The sequence below is a fragment of the Zea mays genome, chromosome 8 (assembly GCF_902167145.1).
Source record: "Zea mays cultivar B73 chromosome 8, Zm-B73-REFERENCE-NAM-5.0, whole genome shotgun sequence".
In the NCBI taxonomy this organism is placed as follows: domain Eukaryota; kingdom Viridiplantae; phylum Streptophyta; class Magnoliopsida; order Poales; family Poaceae; genus Zea; species Zea mays.
Genome location: NC_050103.1, coordinates 70,076,064 through 70,101,004, shown reverse-complemented (window position 1 = coordinate 70,101,004; position 24,941 = coordinate 70,076,064).

The window sequence follows — 24,941 nt, the reverse complement described above, 5'->3', positions numbered from 1 at the left end:
GAGCTGCTCAGGAGGTAGCCCCAGATCCAGCACCAGAGCCTGCACCAGAGGACCTGCCTGCCACTGCTTTGGAAGGCAAGCCCCGGTTTATGCATAACCTGTTATTTATGCTATTTTACTTCACTTAATGATTGTAGGATTGATTGTGCACTTAGGTGTAGGAATTGTTTGAAACCCTAGTTGCATGATCTCAGGAATCCTGTTGAGATGAATACTAGTATGCTAGGTCAAGTAGCTGCTTTATTAATTAGGATCTCGGTAGAAGACGAGTGATTTTTCTAGCACTCGCGCGAGGTCAGGAAATTGGTTGTATCCACTTTCTTATCATAATGATGTTGGTTGGTGGACAACAATCCATGGGGATTGGTTGTCCACGGGATAAAAATTGGAATAAGGATTAAGGTGTGGTACCGTGTGTCAAGCGTTTGAACGTACTAAACACATACCGAGAAATATGGTAAATCGGTAAGCCTAGTACCTGAGTGAACCTGCCCGCAGATTGCCCTCCTCACGCGACCTGAGACGTGGTCTCCCATTCCGGTTATGGTGGGTACAAGTGTGGTCACTGCACGACGGCAGTCGGGGTCAGTGAGGCATTGTACGCCAAGGCGGTGAGCCCCTTTCTGTTGCCAGGGAATCGATGGGGATGGTTGATGTGTGTGGGGACGGAGTGCCTCGCCATGTCGTGTGTTTAGGTTTACCTTGCAAGGTTTAAAAACTCGATTCGAATCGTCTGCTTCTCGCAGCTAATGAGACTGCTTGATCCATGCTGCTACATTGAGTAATAAGTGGAATTGTGCTGAGATGATACAAGATGTTGATTGCTAAAAATGTTTGCTACTATGTATGAATAGATAGCACATCTTTAGCCTTAAGAGAGTCACACTTAATTTGACAAAGTTAAAAACTTGATCTAGAAACTCAGCTAGTGCTTTTGGCAACCAAACCCCTCAGCCAAACAGCTGCATGTCTAGAGGTAGAGGAGTAGACTCCTCACACCGGGTAAGTCTAGCTGAGTATTAGTATACTCAGCCTTGCTTGTGGCATAATTTTTACAGGTTCTCTAGAGGACATGGTTGCTGGAGTGACTTGGCCGTCCATCTTGCCACCGGGCTGGACTGTCGAGTGGGACCCTGCCTCGGCTGAGGAGGAGCATGAGGAGTGATGGGACAGGCTTCCCCATCTCTCTGTTCAATTACCGTTAGTTTTATTCCGCTGCACTTCGAACACTAATGGCTACTTTTGGGAAACTCCGATGATGATGTAATAACTTAACACTCTTTCATGTATGCTTTTATGCTTTATTGTATTTGCTCTATGATTCACCATCGAGTGAGATTGTGGTACTTGATCCTGTCAGTGGCCGCGTCGGACTAGATCCGAGGGATTGACGGGTTATTCCCATTTAAGTGTGGTCTAGCCTTCACAGCGGGACTTAGACACTTAAGTTGGAATAATTCGGGCAGTTCCGCCACATCCCCAACATTGTCACCCACCTCCGGTGAACTCATTTGACCACCTTTGGCAAAGCTGTGACCTTCGTCATGGCGCTGAAGAAGTCTTCAGGGCTAGGGGCTGCACTGCAGCCACTGGACATCAACCAAGACACATTACGTGAAGCTAGAAGTCAAAAAAGGAAGGCTACTAGTCTGACACCTCAGGAGGAAGAATTGGACCAAGAGATCCGGGACCTCGAAGCCTTTCATCAACAGGTCCGGAGAAAAAAGGAGAAGATGCTTCGTCTCACCGATCTTCAGAAGAAGATTGATGAGGCCGTTGAAGAAATGCGTCATCTCACTCAAGATGACCAGGACCGAAGGCCTCAGCACAGGGAGCTTCGTTAAGAGGGCTCATTCAACGAAGATGAATGGTACGATTACTTTCATCATGGTAATTTTACTTTTGATGATGCTTCTCCACTGGCAGCAAAATTACAGGCTATCCCATGGCCACAATCCTACAAGCCACCCCAGTTGCCCATGTACGATGGGCACTCGGACCCAAAGCAATTCTTGATGAGCTATGAGGCAACAATATCCTCATATGGAGGCAACACCGCTATCATGGCAAAGTCTTTTGTCATGGCAGTCCGAAGTGTGGCCCAGACATGGTACTCTTCTCTCCGACCAGGGACAATCACGTCATGGCAGAAGCTTAAGGACATGTTGGTCACCAGTTTCCAAGGGTTTCAGATGAAGCCAGTCACTGCTCAGGCCTTGTTTCAGTGCACACAAGACCATGAGGAGTATCTTCAGGTGTATGTCCAAAGGTTCTTGTGTCTGAGAGCACAAGCGCCTACAGTGCCCAATGAAATTGTCATTGAGGCCATGATTAAAGGGCTTCAGCCAGGACCTATGGCTCAGTACTTTGCCAGAAAACCCCCCTCAAACCCTGGAGAAGCTCCTTCAGAAGATGGATGTATATATCTGGGCTGATAATGATTTCCGCTAGAGAAGGGAAGAAGCCTATAGATTTTCTGAAATGACTAGGGGCTTCGGAGGAAGAATCCATCCTAGGCATGTCAGATCAATTCATAACTCCAGCCAGAGTGATGACAGAGGAAGCCAGCTTCAAAGGCCACAACACAGCTCCCAATCCTCAGGACAACAACAAAGCTCTTTCAGGCCACCAGCCCCAAGAGGCAGGGGCGACAGGGGCTTCGGAGGAAGGTATGGGGATCAGCCCAGAAAGCTCTATTGCTTATTCTGTGGTGAAGACAAGGGCCACACTACAAGAACATGCCAGGTCACCATTCAGAAGCAAAAGGAGATTGCCGAAGCAGAGGCGCGACAGAATCAGCCGAAGCAGGTCTTACATACTGCTTCATGCTATTCTCCCTACGTACCAGAATACGTAGGTAATCAACCCGCGACTTCTATTGCTTCGGTAAGTCATTCACAAGCTTCCTGGGCTTAGCTCCCATTACCACCACCATTGCCACCTACTCACACCCGAAGCCAGCAGCCAGAAGGGCACCAGCACGCCCAACAGCAGCGCGACTTCCGGGAGGAGTCCGAAGCTCGTACAGTCAACAGTACTGTGCCAGAATCAAAGCATATCTACTTAACAATGTCCTACTCTTAATATATCTTTATCTTTTAAGCCATTTTATTTTTTGTAAGAAAGAAGTAGCGAAGGATTAAATTTCGATTTCTTATAATAATTGTGCTTGCATTAATGAGTAAAATATGCCTTCCTCACATTTTTCTGAAGCACGAAAATCAATCGTTCCTAAGGGAGCGCAGCGTAAGTTTTCTGCTCAAAAGTCGTTCCTAAGGGAATGCAGAGCCAAAAATTAAGTTCCGAAGTTGCCAAAAGCCGTTCCTAAGGGAGCACATCGTAAGTTTTCTGCTCAAAAGTCATTCCTAAGGGAATGCAGAGTCAAATACCACCGAAATATAAGGTGAAGAAGCTCAAAAGTCGTTCCTAAGGGGATGCAGAGCTTAAATGCCACCGAAATAGAAGGTGAAGAAGCTCAAAAGTCGTTCCTAAGAGGATGTAGAGCTTAAAAGACTCAAAAGATGTTCCTAAGGGGATGCAGAGTCTTGTGTGTTCTAGTGTGGGCGTGTGTGTGTGTCTTCGACATCACCATCATTTTTGCATCATATCATCATATCATTCCGCATAACATTACATCATACATCATATCACATCAAGAAAATCTTCGGCAATACTTTGGTACAAAAAAATGTGCTGAGGCACAAAGCGAACTTCGGGAAATACATTTTTGTCGGACATACTAAAGGAGGGGTTTCTTTCTTTACGAAGCATGAAAAGAAGGAAAGGTGTTTTTTCGCCGAAGGCTAAAAAATGGTACGTGCGTAAATTTCATGCATCGTAAAGAAATATATTACAGAAATTTACATGTCTGACTAATTGTTTCATACATCAAGTATTGCAAAGTATTATTACAATAGCCTAATCCTCCCTAAGAATTTTTTCTGTGGCTTCGTTCAATAGTTTATCGACGACTTCGTCGATAATGGAGTTAGCAATGCTTATTACATCCAGTGCTTCCTTCATGTCCGGATCAGCCAGGGGGTTGTACGGCTCCGGCAGCGGTGACAGTTCAACTGTAGTAGGTAAACTATTAGTTCAAAGCCACAAAGTAAGTACCGAAGCTAAAATTCAAAAACTACCTACGCGCCTTTCGTGTTCAGCAGCTTCTTCAGCTCGCCTAGCTTCTTCTCGGGCGTCATGGGTGTCTTTTTCATTCTTCTTTATAATTTCGTTGGCCAATTCTCGGCCACCGTTCACCCAGATATCAGAATAAAACTTTCCGCCCACCAAAGTCGCTTCGGCTGAAGGGTCTTTTGTATCGTCTATGGAGAAGGCGGTTTCGGCCTAGGCTGTAGCTTTGACGTGATCTGTTGGGGACTTGTTCTCAAATGCTATGGATTAAGAACAAGGCAACATAAAATGTTAAATGTTTATGCCCTTCGTCCAACGGAACATTATCCCCTTAAGGATTAATGAACTTTGGACGAAGGTTAAAGACAATACGATTACGAAGGTTAAATCTTCGTAATCGAATTCTAATAGATTGTATGAAGTAAAATATGAAGCGTCAAAGGTAAATAAATTATAAATGAACAATATTACTTTCATATTATATCGATTTAATGTATTTAAACATTGAATACAATTATACCCTTGCCTTGACAAAGATTGATTCCCGAATGATACGATTGCAATTACAGGAATGCGTGAACAGTAAAGGAATATTGTTCACTATTTATAGGCACGGGACACAGCCTATGAGGAATTACAATTATGCCCCTCATAAGGGATTACAACAGTGACTCAAACATTTATGGACTAAAAGGTCATTCTACTCTTAAGTCGGTTTGTAATTCCGAAGCTTCATGAAGAGGAACCTTCGGTCATCACATGCGGACAGCTTCAGCCGAAGCTGTTTCTCCCTACAAGACCTTCGGCGACGAAGCATAGTCCCAACAGTAGCCCCTTCGCGGTGCTAGATCGTTTTTCGTAACGAGCTTGATCCGTGAAAAAAGTCTCTTAGGCTTCGGGAAGCCGAAGGTCCGAAAAACACCTTCCCTGAGCTCGTTGTCGAGAAATGATTTAGTTTCCGAGCGCGTAGCGGTCCCACCTTGCAGCGGGTGCAAGCAGCTGTTCGCCTGGTGTAAAAATCCTGGCGATTCACCTTCTTGCCTGCATCACTATATAAACAGACGGATAGGTGTGAAGTTACCACAGCATTCATTGCTATTTGCACTGTTTTGCTGCCAAAATTTTTAACCATAGCCGAAGCTTGACTCTCGGAATCAAACGAAGCTCCAGTTCGAAGCCTACTTCGTCAGAAGAAAAAGCTTCGGAAGAAAAAGTATTTAATAACCAAAAAATTCAGAATTAAATGGCCAGAGTGCGCTCTACCGCTAGGGTTGAGCGCGAAGGAGGCGAAGCTGAAGGATCGGAGACTGTTCCTATCTCCGAAGCGATGCAACGATCCGGACTAGTAACCTCGGAAGGAATCCGTACCGCCGAGACAGAGCATACTGTTCCCATCTCTGAAGTTGCTGCCGAAGCGGAAGAAGGAAATATTGAGGAAACTGATTCCGAAGATGATTATCATATTGCCATGCCAAGTAAGCCCAGCCACTTGGACTTCGGAAAGTCGACTGTCTCTAAGGCTGATCTCTCCAAGATGGTGAAGTCGGGTTATTTCAGTGAGAGTGAGAAAAAGCTACTTCGCTTCGGGGGGGAAGAAACCACCCCAAAGCCAGAGAAGGATGAAATAGTCATTTTCAAGAGCTTTCTGAAGGCTGGGTTAAGATTCCCCCTCCATAGGATTATTGCAGATGTATTGAAGAAATTTGGGATCTACTTTCATCAGCTGACTCCTAACGCTATCGTTAGGCTTAGTGTTTATATCTGGGCCCTCCGGAGCCAGGCGGTGGAGCCGTTTGCCGACAGCTTTTGTCGAGTTCATGAGCTGCATTACTGTAATACTCAAATTTGTATACACAGAATAGAGAGTGAATTCCTCATTTTATGTGTCGTATTTGCATCATAAAAAGAGCACCCATATAATTGAGAGTGATTAATTAAAACCAATGATTCTAAAATAAAATAAAATGCATCATGTTGGAGTTTTACATGTTTGTGCATTAAATAAAAATAATAAGGATAATAAGATGATAAATGCCAGAAGTTAAACCAAAACCCTAAATTAAAATTAGGGTTTTATAAAATGGGAAGAAGAGAAAAGATATAAAATATATATCATGTCTAAATTATATCCCTAAAATTATTAGTTAACTTCACACAAATAAATGAGAAGGAATTTGGCACAAATTCGAATTTAAATTCGAATTCAAACTAAACCTTAGAAATGAAGAAAATAGAAAGAAAAAGAATTAAAAGCCTGTTGGGCCGCAAGCCTCAATTTGGCCCAACAAGAGATGGCTTCCGCGCAGCCCATGCTCCCACCGCGGGCACTCACTTACGGGTGGGGCCCTCTCGTCAGTCTCTCCCTCTGCTGCTCTCTTGCTCTCTCTGGTTGGTGGTCCCCGGGTGTCAGCAACGGAGTCTCCTCGCGCGCGCGCCACGCTCCACCGGACACTGACGGGCGGGCCCGGCCAGCCAGCCGCTGCGCGGTCACGCTCCCTCGTTCCTGTGTCGCTGCCAGGTAGGCCCCAGCTGTCAGCGCTTCTTCCTCTCGCCGAACCGTGAAGAAGACGCCGCCATGACCGCAACAACTCCGGTGAAATCGGGGTCCGTGGACCGCGGCATCTGGGGATAAAGCTCGGGCACACCGTGGCTTTCTTCCCCTCTCCCATTATCTCTTGCGCGCAACACAGACCGCCATCGACGCTTGGAGTAGGGGGGACCAAGTCCGGCCGCCGGTGGAATCGCGCCTGCGCCACCGATTGGTCGTGGCGTGTGGCCTAGGGCGTTCGGTTGGGCATCACGGAAGTGCGGGTGACCATCGGGGGTGTTGTGGGGCACTGTGACTCCAGCAATTGCTCGCCGGAGCACCTTCAACAACATCGGGCCGCCTGAACGTGTGGGCAGGGCCATCACCGCTTCATACCAAGGTAATGCGCCCACCAACTGATTCGCCTTGACCTCCTCTACGCGTAGCTCGATCCAATTTAGGTTTGGCGCTCGGGAACGGGCGATTGACAGCCTCGCCGGCGTGCTCCGCCGAGCGAGCGGGGCGGCGCCGTCGGGCGTGCTCCGTTGGGGGGAAAGATGAAATCGTCGCCGTCCGATCCTCTATGGACGGTCCTGATTAGAAGTGAGATAACGATTCGGCCAAATTCGCGAGGGCCATCCGATCGGGATCGAATGGGAGAGAGGGTGTGTGTTCCCTGGCCATGGATCTTGGATCCGAGGGCCTGCATTGCGTACCGGTTCACGCGGAACCCAGATCTAATCTGAGCCCTCCGTTTCTGATCGGGTGGCTCAGTTTCGCTCGTACCCCTTCACTTTACCGGTTTGCAGAAGAGACCCTAGAAAATCTAGGAATCAACCCGCCGTCCTGGGGACGCTATTCACTGAGTCTTGGGTTTCTTGCGCCTGAGCCCCTGAACTTACCAGTAATTGAGGCCCGATCCAGAATGGTTTTAAATCAATTAAATGAATTAGAAATTGGATTTTTAATATGAAAATAAACCCTAGAACTTGTATAAATCATAGAAATCCATTTTTAGTCCAAATTGAACCATTCCAATTTCTAAAGTTTTGTAACAATATTCTCTATCATTTAGTGTCTCTGTTTTGACATGAAAACAGTAAGAAAATTAATTTATCATTTAATCCTATTTTAATCACATTAACCCTTAGGAAATTCATAACTTGAATTCTATAACTCCAAATTTAGTGATTCCAGTTCCTATGATTTCATTTTAATGTGTAGATTTTTACTGTATATTTTATTCATCTGTTTGGTGTGATGTTGATTTTGGCTATACTATGTATGTATTGTGTTGATACGAGTAGACGAGCAAGCCACTGTGGAATCTGAGGTTCAACAAGTTGAGACAGCTGAGTAGGAGCTCGTTGAAGGCAAGTTGTGCCCTTGATCACTTCTTTTACCCATTCATGTTCTTATTATTCATAATGATCTGCATAGGATAATTTTGCTGGGACCCAATAGGATGCCCTAGATTTTGACTATCTTTATACCTTGTTTCACCACTGGTTTTACTACTAAACTTTTGGGTAGTACATGCTATTGCTTTATGTGGCTTTGGGTATAGAGATATTCATTACTCACTTTTATACTTGTTATTATCTGTTCATTATTTTATGTTCATGTTAAGATCATTATGTTAATGGGAACATGGAGAACCACCCGGGAAAACAGTGCTACCACAAGGGTTTAATGGGACGCCCTTGGCTGATTAACTAGGAAAGCTAGTGGAGGGCTACCTTACCCGAAAGGGGCAAGGGCAGTAGGGGAGTGGTCAGTGTAGGGAGGTCCTTGGGTTGATTTTGCTGCGATGGCGGTCAGACAAGAACCCTGCACTGGAGCTTCCTATAAACTGTAGCGGGTAGTCTGAAGCTAGTGGAACTTTGTAAAGGCCTCGTAGTGGTACCCTGCCTCACTTCCTTGGTAGAGGTGTATGGAGTCTGATCAACTCCGTGGCAAATGGGTAACACGACTTGTGGGTAAAGATGCGCAACCTCTGTAGAGTGTAAAACTGGTATACTAGCCGTGCTCACGGTCAAGAGCGGCTCGGACACTCACATGATTAAATTATGGAACTTAAACTCAATCTGTCATTTCATTGCATCTGGGATTATTTCATTATTACTTTTATTTATTATTTCTAAGGGTTGGTATTTACTTGTACCTAGTAATTGCTAATAAAATTTTGACCAACTTAAAAGCAATGCTCAGCTTCAGCCTTTATTTCATTGATCAGCCTTACACTTCATGAACTCCCACCTTTGGTGAGTTCATGCCACATTATTCCCCACAACTTGTTGAGCGATGAACGTATGTGAGCTCACCCTTGCTGTCTCACACCCCCCCACAGGAGAAGAGCAGGTGGTTCAGGAGGAGCCACAAGGCGAGGAGTATGATCTGATCTAGGTGGCGTTTCTCAGTTGACATCTGCGCCGACGATCCTTAGTTCGTTTTATACTCATTATTTTTATTTTGTAATAAGTCTTCCGCTATGTAATAAATACTCTGATTATTGTGACATTTATCTCTATACACTCTGTTATTGTATATGTTGTCTTCTTGGCGCATGTATGAGATGCACCTGACTTTGTTCCTTAAAGCCGGGTGTTACAGAAGTGGTATCAAAGGAAATGTTGACTGTAGGACGAAACCTAGATAGAAATGGACAAACCCTTACCTACTTACCTTACTCTAATTCTTCTATACTCATCTTATCTTGATCCTGTCTCACCTTCTACTGTTCTACTCTAATCATTCTTATCTTTTCTACTCTAAGACAAGAAGGATTTCACACCTTGGAATCCTACCCCTATGACATTTTTAAGGGATAGGAGGCCTAATACAAAAAAAACTATTTTCTCTATATTTGAAAATATTGTTTGATTGTTCTGATGATAAATGCTTGATTTGCTTCTTTGATTGACTGAAACATTATAGTTGGGCATCTTAGCATGTACCACCATAAGGTAATAAACTAGCTATGGTAGGTAAAACACTAATCTACTTAGCTAATAAATTCCCCCAAAGTAACATGCTTCGAAATTACATGCCTTGTCTACAATCCTTTCTTTCGCACCCTGTGTTTCTAACCTAGATGGGCTACCCCTATACTGTTAGAAGAGAGCAGTATAGACTTGATCCTTGGTATGTCATGGGTAAGAAAGACAAAGGCAGTATATACACTGTGCTAAGGGAACCGTAGAACTCACCAGTTCCAAAGGAGAAAGATTCGAAGTTGAGATTGCAGTAACTACTACCACCAGACTAGCGGCATTCTTAGTGGATGAGGAGTTTGTTGGTGACAACATCCGGGTGGTTAGAGATTTTCCGGATGTCTTTCTAGAGGAGTTACCAGGGATGCCACCAGATAGGGAAGTTGAGTTTGTGATTGATCTTCTACCTGGAACTGCCCCTATTTCTAAACAGCCATACGAGATGTCCGTAGAAGAGTTAAAGGAACTTAAGAAGCAGTTAATGGAATTACAAGAGGCCGGGTACTTTCGTCCGAGTTCTTCGCCTTGGGGAGCACCGGTTCTATTTGTACAGAAGAAAGATGGATCACAAAGGATGTGCGTGGATTGTAGGTCCCTTAACGACGTCACTGTGAAGAACAAGTGTCCATTACCCCGCATTGAGGATTTATTTGATCAGATGAGAGGTGCAAGGGAATTCTCGAAGATTGATCTCCGATCGGGTTACCGTCAAATGAAGATTAGGCGATCGGATAACCCAAGACGAATTTCTCGACCCGATATGGTTTATATGAGTTCACCGTTATGTCATTTGGACTAGTTAATGCACCAGCTTATTTTATGGATTTGAAGAATAAGGTGTTCATGATTTGGACAGATTCGTCGTGGTTTTCATCGACGATATTTTTATTTATTCCAAGAGTGAGAGTGAACATGAGGAACATCTGAGGATGGTGCTACAGAAGCTAAGAGATAATCAACTCTATGCCAAGTTCAGTAAATGCGAGTTTTGGATTGACAAGGTGCCATTACTTGGTCATATTATTTCTAATGGAGGAATAGCAGTGGATCCTGCTAAAGTGAAGGAGATAATGGAGTGGAGAGTGCCCAATACAGTTACTGAGATTCAGAGTTTCTTGGGACTCGCAGGATATTATCGGAGATTTATTGAAGGGTTCTCTAAGATTGCCAAACCTATGACATCGCTTCTAGAGAAAGGAAGAGAATTTAAGTGGGATGAGAAGTGCCAAGAAAGCTTTGACCAATTGAAGGAGAGATTGATGTCACCTCCGGTGTTGGTTATGCCAGACTTACAGAAAGGATTTGACATTTATTGTGATGCATGTGGCCAAGGATTGGGATGTGTGCTCATGCAAGAAGGTCATGTAATCGCCTATGCATCTCGTCAGTTGCGGAAGCATGAATTGAACTACCCCACTCATGACTTGGAACTGGCAGCAGTTGTGCATGCACTGAAGATTTGGAGACACTACATTATGGGAACTAAGTGTCAAGTGTACACGGATCACAAGAGTTTGAAGTATATATTCACTCAGAAGGATCTCAACCTCAGACAACGCCGTTGGTTGGAGCACATTAAGGATTATGATTTGGAGATTCACTATCGTCCAGGCAAGGCAAATTTGGTTGCAGATGCCTTGAGTCGGAAGGAGCATGTTCACTCCGCTTTCGTTGTCCAGCTACCTGATGAATTAGCAAAAGACTTTGAGAGACTCAACCTGGGAATTGTTACACACACTGAAGGAGTTACCATCGAGTTGGAACCTACCTTGGAGCAAGAGATTCGTAAAGGTCAGGTTGGTGATGCTAAAATTCAAGAGATTAAGGATCTTATTACGGAAGGTCGAGTTCCGGAATTCATGGAGGATGAGCAAGGTACTATATGGTTCAAAGATCGGATATGTGTTCCAGAGATCGATAGCCTCCGTGAGGCTATATTGAAAGAAGCTCATGATTCTGATTACTCCATCCACCCTGGTAGCACTAAGATGTATCAGGATTTGAAGCAAAAGTATTGGTGGTATGGACTGAAAAGAGATGTTGCTGCTCATGTGGCTAAGTGTGATGTATGTCAAAGAGTCAAGGCCGAACATCAAAGACCCGCTGGATTATTGCACCCATTGAAGATACCTGAGTGGAAATGGGAAGAAATTGGTATGGATTTTATTGTTGGACTACCCCGCACTCCAGCAGGATATGACTCTATTTGGGTAATTGTAGACAGATTGACAAAAGTGGCTCATTTCATACCTGTGAGGACTAATTATACGGGAGCCAAGCTAGCAGAATTGTATATGACTCGGATAGTTTGCCTACATGGAGTACCTAAGAAGATCGTGTCTGATCGAGGATCGCAGTTTACTTCTCGATTTTGGAAGAAGTTGCATGAGAGCTTGGATACAAAGTTGAATTTTAGTTCAGCCTACCATCCCCAGACTGATGGACAGACAGAGAGGACAAATCAAGTACTGGAGGATATGTTAAGAGCTTGTGCTCTTAAGCATGGTGGCAGTTGGGAGAAGAGCTTACCCTATGCTGAGTTTTCTTATAATAATAGCTACCAGGCCAGTTTGAAGATGTCACCATTCGAGGCTTTATATGGCAGGAAGTGTAGGACTCCACTGTATTGGGATCAGACTGGAGAAAGACAGTTCTTTGGGCCTGAACTTATACAAGAGGCAGAAGAACAAGTTCGAATGATAAGAGAAAATTTGAGAATTGCACAATCCAGGCAAAAGAGCTATGCTGATAATAGGAGAAGACTACTGGAGTTTAAGGAGGGTGATCATGCCTATTTGAAGGTGTCACCACTCCGGGGTATGAGGAGATTTAAAGTTAAAGGAAAGTTGTCCCCTCGCTTCATTGGACCTTTCTTGATCTTAAAGCGAGTGGGAGAAGTTGCATATCAACTGGAATTACCCGATCATCTGTCAGATGTACATGATGTATTCCATGTGTCTCAGCTAAAGAAGTGCCTCAGGGTACCTGAGGAGCAGTTACCAATGGAGGACCTTAGTGTTCAAGATGACCTAACTTATGCTGAGTACCCCATCAAGATTCTAGACACTTTGACTCGAGTTACAAGAAATAAGGTGATAAAGATGTGCAAGGTACAAGGGAGTCACCATGGTGAAGATGAAGCCACCTGGGAAAGAGAAGAAGAGCTTCGTATAGATTTTCCCCATGTTTTCCCTAGATCTTCTTAAATCTCGAGGACGAGATTATTTTTAAGGGGGTAGGATTTGTAATACTCAAATTTGTATACACAGAATAGAGAGTGAATTCCTCATTTTATGTGTCGTATTTGCATCATAAAAAGAGCACCCATATAATTGAGAGTGATTAATTAAAACCAATGATTCTAAAATAAAATAAAATGCATCATGTTGGAGTTTTACATGTTTGTGCATTAAATAAAAATAATAAGGATAATAAGATGATAAATGCCAGAAGTTAAACCAAAACCCTAAATTAAAATTAGGGTTTTATAAAATGGGAAGAAGAGAAAAGATATAAAATATATATCATGTCTAAATTATATCCCTAAAATTATTAGTTAACTTCACACAAATAAATGAGAAGGAATTTGGCACAAATTCGAATTTAAATTCGAATTCAAACTAAACCTTAGAAATGAAGAAAATAGAAAGAAAAAGATAAAAGAAAAAGAATTAAAAGCCTGTTGGGCGCAAGCCTCAATTTGGCCCAGCAAGAGATGGCTTCCGCGCAGCCCATGCTCCCACCGCGGGCACTCACTTACGGGTGGGGCCCTCTCGTCAGTCTCTCCCTCTGCTGCTCTCTTGCTCTCTCTGGTTGGTGGTCCCCGGGTGTCAGCAACGGAGTCTCCTCGCGCGCGCGCCACGCTCCACCGGACACCGACGGGCGGGCCCGGCCAGCCAGCCGCTGCGCGGTCACGCTCCCTCGTTCCTGTGTCACTGCCAGGTAGGCCCCAGCTGTCAGCGCTTCTTCCTCTCGCCGAACCGCGAAGAAGACGCCGCCATGACCGCAACAACTCCGGTGAAATCGGGGTCCGTGGACCGCGGCATCTGGGGATAAAGCTCGGGCACACCGCGGCTTCCTTCCCCTCTCCCATTATCTCTTGCGCGCAACACAGACCGCCACCGACGCTTGGAGTAGGGGGGGACCAAGTCCGGCCGCCGGTGGAATCGCGCCTGCGCCACCGATTGGTCGTGGCGTGTGGCCTAGGGCGTTCGGTTGGGCATCACGGAAGTGCGGGTGACCATCGGGGCTGTTGTGGGGCACTGCGACTCCAGCAATTGCTCGCCGGAGCACCTTCAACAACATCGGGCCGCCTGAACGTGTGGGCAGGGCCATCACCGCTTCATACCGAGGTAATGCGCCCACCAACTGATTCGCCTTGACCTCCTCTACGCGTAGCTCGATCCAATTTAGGTTTGGCGCTCGGGAACGGGCGATTGGCAGCCTCGCCGGCGTGCTCCGCCGAGCGAGCGGGGCGGCGCCGTCGGGCGTGCTCCGTTGGGGGGAAAGATGAAATCGTCGCCGTCCGATCCTCTATGGACGGTCCTGATTAGAAGTGAGATAACGATTCGGCCAAATTCGCGAGGGCCATCCGATCGGGATCGAATGGGAGAGAGGGTGTGTGTTCCCTGGCCATGGATCTTGGATCCGAGGGCCTGCATTGCGTACCGGTTCACGCGGAACCCAGATCTAATCTGAGCCCTCCGTTTCTGATCGGGTGGCTCAGTTTCGCCCGTACCCCTTCACTTTACCGGTTTGCAGAAGAGACCCTAGAAAATCTAGGAATCAACCCGCCGTCCTGGGGACGCTATTCACTGAGTCTCGGGTTTCTTGCGCCTGAGCCCCTAAACTTACCAGTAATTGAGGCCCGATCCAGAATGGTTTTAAATCAATTAAATGAATTAGAAATTGGATTTTTAATATGAAAATAAACATTAGAACTTGTATAAATCATAGAAAATCCATTTTTAGTCCAAATTGAACCATTCCAATTTCTAAAGTTTTGTAACAATATTCTCTATCATTTAGTGTCTCTGTTTTGACATGAAAACAGTAAGAAAATTAATTTATCATTTAATCCTATTTTAATCACATTAACCCTTAGGAAATTCATAACTTGAATTCTATAACTCCAAATTTAGTGATTCCAGTTCCTATGATTTCATTTTAATGTGTAGATTTTTACTGTATATTTTATTCATCTGTTTGGTGTGATGTTGATTTTGGCTATACTATGTATGTATTGTGTTGATACGAGTAGACGAGCAAGCCACTGTGGAATCTGAGGTTCAACAAGTTGAGACAGCTGAGCAGGAGCTCGTTGAAGGCAAGTTGTGCCCTTGATCACTTCTTTTACCCATTCATGTTCTTATTATTCATAATGATCTGCATAGGATATTTTTGCTGGGACCCAATAGGATGCCCTAGATTTTGACTATCTTTATACCTTGTTTCACCACTGGTTTTACTACTAAACTTTTGGGTAGTACATGCTATTGCTTTATGTGGCTTTGGGTATAGAGATATTCATTACTCACTTTTATACTTGTTATTATCTGTTCATTATTTTATGTTCATGTTAAGATCATTATGTTAATGGGAACATGGAGAACCACCCGGGAAAACAGTGCTACCACAAGGGTTTAATGGGACGCCCTTGGCTGATTAACTAGGAAAGCTAGTGGAGGGCCACCTTACCCGAAAGGGGCAAGGGCAGTAGGGGAGTGGTCAGTGTAGGGAGGTCCTTGGGTTGATTTTGCTGCGATGGCGGTCAGACAAGAACCCTGCACTGGAGCTTCCTATAAACTGTAGCGGGTAGTCTGAAGCTAGTGGAACTTTGTAAAGGCCTCGTAGTGGTACCCTGCCTCACTTCCTTGGTAGAGGTGTATGGAGTCTGATCAACTCCGTGGCAAATGGGTAACACGACTTGTGGGTAAAGATGCGCAACCTCTGCAGAGTGTAAAACTGGTATACTAGCCGTGCTCACGGTCAAGAGCGGCTCGGACACTCACATGATTAAATTATGGAACTTAAACTCAATCTGTCATTTCATTGCATCTGGGATTATTTCATTATTACTTTTATTTATTATTTCTAAGGGTTGGTATTTACTTGTACCTAGTAATTGCTAATAAAATTTTGACCAACTTAAAAGCAATGCTCAGCTTCAGCCTTTATTTCATTGATCAGCCTTACACTTCATGAACTCCCACCTTTGGTGAGTTCATGCCACATTATTCCCCACAACTTGTTGAGCGATGAACGTATGTGAGCTCACCCTTGCTGTCTCACACCCCCCCACAGGAGAAGAGCAGGTGGTTCAGGAGGAGCCACAAGGCGAGGAGTATGATCTGATCTAGGTGGCGTTTCTCAGTTGACATCTGCGCCGACGATCCTTAGTTCGTTTTATACTCATTATTTTTATTTTGTAATAAGTCTTCCGCTATGTAATAAATACTCTGATTATTGTGACATTTATCTCTATACACTCTGTTATTGTATATGTTGTCTTCTTGGCGCATGTATGAGATGCACCTGACTTTGTTCCTTAAAGCCGGGTGTTACAATTACCAGACGAAGGCTAGAAAAGATGGATTACATGATAACTTTGGTTGCTACAATTTTGCCTATCGGAAAACCACAAAGTTTCCTGTAATCAGCTACCGAAGCAAATGGCCGGCAGGCTGGAAATCAGAATGGTTTTATGTGAAAGTTGACAAAGACAAAGAGAAGCTGGTACAAAGCCCTCTTGAATTGATCTTTGGAGAAACGAGACCGCGATGCCAAATGTCATTGGAAGGTCCCACTTGGGCTGCACTGGCTGAGTTTAAAATTATTTCAGAGCATATCAGCACTAGGGACCTGGTTCAAGAGTTCTTGGCCTTCAGGGTTTTTCCTACTTTAAAAGAATGGGAAATGCCGAAGCTAGAGGGGGAGAAGAAAGAAGGGGAACTTGTGCGGTTACCTTACTATTACAAGTTTAAGAAATACTTTAAAACACCTTGCCAAGAGTGGCTGGACACAATTGAAATAATGTGCAATGAAATACTCGGTAATTATTCCAAAAAAGAAGATCAGTTGATGACTGCGGCCTTCGGTACCCGTCCGAAGCGAAGACTGAATCGAGTGCTGGACGCCTTGGGTTTTGAATACCCTGACTACGAACAACTGAATAAAATTGTTGAAGGCCGAAAAAGGAAAAGGGTAGCCGAAGCTTTAAATGAAGATGAGAAAGAACCACCAAAAGAGAAGAATATTCTGAAGAAGAGAAAAGTATCATCTCCGAAGCGAAAAGTATCTGACGAAGAAGAGACTCCCGCATCACGCTCTGCCACTGACGTGGAAGAGATTTTGAAGGTAATGACTGAATCCCTGCCTGTGAAGCTAAGTCCATTAGGGCCTCAACTGACGAAATTTTTTCAGAAGGAAAAGGAGCCCGAAAAAACGAAGAAAACAACTAAAACAAAGAGACAAAGAATCATCGCAGTGACCGAAGTCATTGACAAGACACCACCGAGAGCTTCAGCTCGGAAGACACCAGCGGCTGAAGAAATATCAAATGTTGAAGTCGCACCTTCAGAAATCGCGGCTACCGAAGCTACCTCAGCCGAAGATTTGAACTTGGAAACCACAATCGAACATATCGACAAAATACTGCTAGATATGGCCACAGAGGAAGCTACTACTGCCGTCGAGGAGACCATGGCCGCAGTGTCTGGGAAAGGAAAGGAAATAACTGACGATACTTCAGAGGACGAAACCTTCATGTTTCAAAATTTAGTTGGGCAAGAATTGTCAAAAACCGAAATAGAAGAGCTTAAAGAATATGCCAAATCTTGCGGATATAAACCAGGAGCACTCCTCTTCGGGGGTATTGACGATGAAAAATTAGACTGTATCCGGGATCAAACTGGAGCTAAGATTATCGGTACTCTATCAAAGAGTATCGGTTTTTCGAAGCTGGAAACGGATATTAGCCGCTACCGACGACAACATATCGTAGGTAGTTTATTTTATTCCAATTTCAAGGTGAACTACTTTTCCCTTGACTTTTATTGTTTTTAATAATGAAGACATTTCTAACGAAGGTTGTTTATGTGCAGAGTATGCTGTTGAGTAAGGCTTTGAAAATGCAGCAGGATCTGGAAGACAAAAAACACGAGGTTATAATTGGAAATTTAGAGAGCAAAATAAAAGAGCAATTGGCTACTATTGAAAAGAAAAACTTCGAGTTTCAGACAACTGAAGGCTTATTGGCAGAAGCCGAAGCTAAAATAGCAGAATTGAATACGAAGCTTCTCTGCCAATCTGAACAGTTTGAACAAGAAAAGCAAGAACTTAATGCGAAACTTGAAGCCGAAGTCCAACAAAATTCAGATTTGAAAAAATTATTGGCAAGCCTTCAAAACAAATGTTTGGAATTTAGCAACAAATGTATTCAACGACTGAGAAAGATCTTCCACTCAGTTGGGGCTAGCAGTGAGAAATTCACCCCGTCAACTGAGAATTTACAAAAGACCTTCGAACATATTGAGGGTGAAACTGATGAGCTTGACGAAGTTATAGCCGGGCACGGTGACTTCTGTGCCTGGGTAGCTTCTCGGGGCACTGCTGCAGCTTTTCTGAAAGCTGGCTGCGACCATGGAAAAATTGTTAATAGGCCCAATTTCACTCTATCACCATCAATTTTAGATGACATTCCTGACCTCGCCCGAAGCATTTCTAATAGATTTGTAAAGATGATATGGACAAAAGGCGGGCGAGAAAAGGCTGGAGACGAAGCTCGGAGTCATCTTGAACCAGTAAGAAATCATACCTTGTGTTTACCTTTTCCTTCAAACTTGGTTTTGACTCACAACATCTTAATTCATGTAGGGTGACGAAGCCGAGACCGATGCTTAAAGAGTATGACGCCGAAGCTGAGGCCCCATGAAGATCAGTAGGAGTAGACTGTAGAAAAACTCAAGAAACTTTTGAAATAACTTTTGTAAATATGACTAAACTGTTCTTAATGAATTTTGTTCATACCTTGTAATATGCTCCTACCATTCCATTAATGTATGAGGTGCTTTGATGTGGACGAAATTATCTTTTTGAGCCTAAGGCGAAAAAACACCTTCCCTTCTTTTCGTACACAGCGAAGCATAAAAAACAGCTTTTCCTTTCTGCCGAAGCTCTTCTTTTCATATACGACGAAGTACAAAAGACAGTTTTTTTTCCTTTTTGCCGAAGCAACCACTTATGCTATGATGATGGTTATCCTACATATGCCTGGATGAATGTTTATGAATGCAAATGTTATGATGTAATGTGGTGTGCAAATGAACGTCCAAACACATATCCGAAGCCGTAATCACAACCATTATTTCCTTAGAAACAATCACATATCAGAGCTGACTTTTCGCTGTAAGCCTCCCTTAGGAGCTTCTTCGCCTTTTACTTTCGGCGGTATCAGCGTTGACTTTTCGCTGTAAGCCTCCGTTAGGAGCTTCTTCGCCTTTTACTTTCGGCGGTATTAGCGTTGACTTTTCGTTGTAAGCCTCCCTTAGGAGCTTCTTCGCCTTTTACTTTCGGCGGTATCAGCGTTGACTTTTCGCTGTAAGCTCTGCATTCCCTTTGGAACGACTTTGGAGCAGAAAACTTACACTGCGCCCCCTTTGGAGCGACTTCTTTAGTAGCTTCGTCGTGCTCCGCATCCCCTTAGGGACGGCTTTCGAGCTTCTTCCCTGTTTCTTCTTTTTTTTTCTTCTCAGCACACGATGGTGCGTTCTCAGTTTTTACATTTACATCTCTGGGGGATTTTGCTCTTATAGAGGTGAAATAAAAAAGAAATTACATGTGATGGCCCCATTAAAAACCTTTCTCCCCCTTCAGAAAGGAAAAGGGTGCCATAAAAGAAAAATAAAAAATATAAAAAATTACATCAAGTTATACATAATATCGCCGAAGCTCATCCACATTCCAAGATCTAGGAATGTCGTTGCCGTCCATAACCTTCAATCTGTATGAACCGGGTCTTGACGAAGATGCTACCAAAAAAGGTCCCTCCCATTTCAACTGCAACTTGCCCACTGTATCTGGGTTAGCCACTCTCCGAAGTACCAAATGTCCTGGCTCAATATTCTTTAGCCGAACCTTTCTATCACGCCATTTGATTGTTTCGGCTTGATATTTATTGATGTTCTCCACAGCTTGAAGCTTGATCCCTTCTATAGCATCTTTTTCCACAGAGTGATCAGCTTCGGAATCTGATTCTGTCGAAGCTATTACTCTTATTGATCCAGTTTTAGCTTCCTCCGGAGTTATTGCTTCATCACCAAACAATAATTTGAATGGAGTAAAGCCTGTTGACCTTGATGTTGTTGTATTGTGGCTCCACACCACTTTGATTAATTGATCTGGCCACTTTCCCCTGGGTTGATTGAAGATTAACTTCATTATTCCTGTCATTATAATGCCATTGGCCCTTTCAACAAGTCCATTTGACTCCGGATGTCTAACTGATGCAAAATGGATCTTCGTGCCAATTTGATCACAAAATTGTCTGAAATCTTCGGAGTCGAACTGTGTTCCATTATCCAAAACGACAAACGATATTCTGCCAGAAAAACTTTTGAATGGTGGCCGAAGTTATTGTGGCTAAAGGCTTTGCCTCAATCCATTTAGAAAAATATTCCACGACCACTACAACATATCTTAAGTTTCCTTGGGCCGGTGGTAACGGACCTAACAAGTCAAGGCCCCACCTTTGCAATGGCCAGATAGGTTGTATCAGCTGAGTTAGAGACGAAGGTTGTTTCTGATCTCTTGCACATTTCTGACAACCTTCGCACTTTTGAACTAATTCCACTGCATCCGAAGCTGCCTTCGGCCAATAAAACCCTTGACGAAAAACTTTTCCAAGTAACGGCCTAGATCCAATGTGAGATCCACACAGGCCTGCATGTATTTCTTTCATTAATTCTATGCCTTCGGCTCTGGATAAACACTTGAGTAATGGAGCACAAACTCCATGCTTGTACAACTCCCCTTTTATCATGACATATGGACGTGCTCTTGCCTCTATCCTCCTGTTATAAGTTTCGTCATCTGAAAGGAAGTTACCCTGCAGGTAAGAGATGATCTCAGTTCTCTAGTCTTCACTATAAACAGGAGATATATTGAGGACTGCTCTTTCAAGAAGCTCCACTGAAGGTGCTTTTATTGTTTCGAAGAACACATCCGAAGGTAAAGGCAGCCCCTGTGCTGCTGACTTAGCTAGCAAATCAGCATGCTCATTTTTTCCTCGAGGAATATTTTGGACAGAAAATCCTTCGAAGGAGGCTTCAATTCTTCGGACCGTGTCTAGATATTTTTCGAGCTTCGGATCTTTAGCCTTACAACTCTTGTCGATATGACCCGAAACAACCTGGGAATCAGTTTTAAGAATGGCCCTTCTGATTCCCATTGCTTTTAACTTCCGAAGACCCAAAAGCAGGGCTTCGTACTCAGTAATATTGTTTGTGCAACTAAAATCGAGTCTTGCCGCATAACAAGTTTTAACTTTGGATGGTGAGACCAACACAGCAGCTGCTCCTGCTCCGAAGGTTCCCCAAGACCCATCGCAAAACACTGTCCATACTTCGGCATCTTTATTTGTTTCTTCATCCTGAGCCCCTGGCGTCCAGTCGGCAATGAAATCTGCCAACGCTTGAGACTGGATCGAAGATCTATGCACATAATCAATGCAAAATTCATTGAGCTCTGCAGCCCATTTTCCAATCCGTCCAGTAGCTTCTATATTTCTCATAATATCCTTCAACGGTTGTGAAGAAGGAACAACAATATTGTATGCTTGAAAGTAATGTCGAAGCTTCCTGGATGCCATCAATACAGCATATAACACCTTCTCCAATTCTGTATAGTTTTTCTTTGATAGACTAAGAACCTCAGATACAAAATATACTGGGGCCTGCTTCTTGACTTGGCCATCAAGCTTCTCCTGAACAAGTGCTGCACTTACCGCTGAGTGCGAAGCTGCCACATATAATAACAAAGGAGCCCCTAGTGTTGGTGGAGTTAATGTTGTTAGATCTATCAAATATTGCTTCAGTTCCTCGAAGGCTTTTTGTTGGCTTGGTCCCCATTGAAAGACTTCGGCTGATTTCAGCACTTCGAAGAATGGTAAATTTCTCTCTGCTGATCTGGATATGAATCTATTGAGAGATGCCAGCCTCCCCGTCAATCTTTGGGCCCCATTTTTTGTATTTGGTGGCTCCATTCGAAGTATAGCTTCAATTTTACTTGGATTAGCTTCAATTCCCTTTGTTGAAACCAAGCATCCAAGAAACTTCCCCTTCTTTACTCCGAAGACACATTTTTCTGGATTCAGCTTTAGACCAGCTTGTCTAAAACTGGCGAAGGTCTCCTGCAAATCAGCAATGTGATTTTCTTGTTTCGTGCTCTTTACAATGATATCATCAACATAAGTTAGCACATTTCTGCCTATCTGAGACTGAAGAACCTTCGAAGTCATTCTGCTGAAACTTCCTCCAGCGTTCTTGAGCCCCTCAGGCATCCGAAGGTAACAATATGTTCCACTAGAGGTTATGAAACTGGTCTTCGGCTCATCCTCCTTCTTCATCCAAATTTGATGATAGCCTGAATAACAATCTAAAAGACTCATAAGCTCTGACGAAGCTGCTGCATCAACCAAGGAGTCTATCCTTGGCAATGGGAATTCGTCCTTCGGACAGGCCTTGTTGAGATCCGTAAAATCGATACACATTCGCCATTTGCCATTGGCCTTTTTTACCATAACAGTGTTAGCTAGCCATTCTGGGTACTTTACTTCTCTGATAACTCCTGCACTGAGGAGTCTTTTGACTTCATTCCGAGCTCCTTCGGCCTTGTCATCAGACATTTTCCGAAGCCTCTGCTTTCTGGGTCTGAAGGATGGGTCAACATTGAGTGAGTGTTCAATAACATCCCTGTTAACTCCGCAAAGATCATTGCCTGACCATGCAAAAACATCTTTGTTGTTGAACAAAAACCTTATCAAGGTTTTCTCCTGTTCTTCGGATAATTGGGAGCCCAACAGCACCTTCTGCTCTGCTATGTCCTCACATAAGAGCATGGGCTTCGGCTGATCTGCCGAAGCTGCTTTCTCCCTTCTGAATTTGTACTGTTCACAAGCTTCAGCTCCATCTATATTATGGATTGCTTTTGAGTCAGTCCAGTTTCCTTCGGCCCTTCTGGCAGCTTCCTGACTTCCATGAATAGCAATGGGTCCTTGATCCGAAGGTATCTTCATGCAAAGATAAGCAGGATGAAGAATTGCTTTGAAAGCATTGAGGGTGCCACGACCAATAATTGCATTGTAAGGATACTCCATGTCAACAATGTCAAACACAACTTGCTCAGTTCTGGTGTTGTTGATGAATCCGAAGGTCACTGGCATGGTGATCTTGCCCAGTGCTACAATCTGTCTTCCTCCGAAGCCAAAGAGAGGGTGTGTAGCATCATGGATCTTGTCTTCGGGCTCTTGCATTTGTCTGAAAGCTTTAGCAAATATGATATCAGCTGCGCTGCCTGTGTCAACCAAGACATTATGGACTAGAAATCCTTTGATCACACAAGAGATAACCATAGCATCATTGTGTGGGTAATCCTTGAGTTGAAGATCCTCTTGGGATAAGGTAATTGGAATGTGGGACCATCTTGACTTGATGAAGGGTCCTTGCACCCCAACATGTTGTACCCTTCTCTGTGCTTCTTTCTTCTGCTTTTTGTTGGCTGGCTCTGAGCATGAACCACCTGTTATCGGGAGCACCAGCTTCGGGGTCGAAGCAGCTCCAACTTGATCGTTGAACGAAGCCATCAGCTCAAAAAGTGGAAGTGAGTTGACCGGAGGTGGGCGCCAATGTTGGGGACTTGTTCTCAAATGCTATGGATTAAGAACAAGGCAACATAAAATGTTAAATGTATACGCCCTTCGTCCAACGGAACATTATCCCCTTAAGGATTAATGAACTTTGGATGAAGGTTAAAGACAATACGATTACGAAGGTTAAATCTTCGTAATCGAATTCTAATAGATTGTATGAAGTAAAATATGAAGTGTCAAAGGTAAATAAATTATAAATGAACAATATTACTTTCATATTATATCGATTTAATGTATTTAAACATTGAATACAATTATACCTTTGCCTTGACAAAGATTGATTCCCGAATGATGCGATTGCAATTACAGGAATGCGTGAACAGTAAAGGAATACTGTTCACTATTTATAGGCACGGGACACAGCCTGTGAGGAATTACAATTATGCCCCTCATAAGGGATTACAACAGTGACTCAAACATTTATGGACTAAAAGGTCATTCTACTCTTAAGTCGGTTTGTAATTCCGAAGCTTCATGAAGAGGAACCTTCGGTCATCACATGCGGACAGCTTCAGCCGAAGCTGTTTCTCTCTACAAGACCTTCGGCGACGAAGCATAGTCCCAACATGATCGCATCCAGCCTTCTCTAGAATAGCCGCAATTCCCCGGGCACCGGAGAAAGCACAAATATCCCCACGGTCGCTCAGGATTTCCTTGAAAGCTTCGGCTTCCCCGCTTATCCACCCAATAACGCCCTCGAGGTCGCCTCGGATAAAATTTTCCTCAGAGAAATAAGCACCCACTTTGGAAAAGCTAGTTTTTAATTTATTCACGCAATCCAAGGATTTTTTAAAACATCTTTCCTTGGATTTGCAAAGCTCCTCAATATTTTTCTCTAGCTTGGCCTTCCACCATTCACTAATTTCTTGGCTAGCCTTTGCGACCTCACAATTTTCATTGGCTTCGACAAGTTTTTTTACGAAGATCTTCAATTTCGGCTTTATAAGCCTCAGATTGAGCATTAAATTTTGCTTCATCTTCTTTTGCTTTATTCGCCAATGAAAGTAGAATTTTGTCTTTTTCCATGGCTTCGTTTCTCAGCCTGATGACCTTTGATCGAAGGTTGCTGAGAGATATAGTGCAGCTCTCGTCTTCGGCGTTCTTTTGTGCCCTCAGGGCGTTGCTAAGGATTAAGCCCTGCAAAAATGAATAAAGGATTAGCGAGAGAATAAAAGACTTCATTTCCATGTACATAATTTTCGAAGTTCACTTCTGTACCTTCAGACTATTGTTTGCGAGGCTGTCTGCGAGGTCAGCCTTCGTCATGGCGCAGAGACCAGCTTCGAGCTTCGGAAATCCCATACTTTTGGCCATCTCCCGGTAGACGGATAACTCTTTGTTGTCCGGGAGGCAGTACATGAAATCA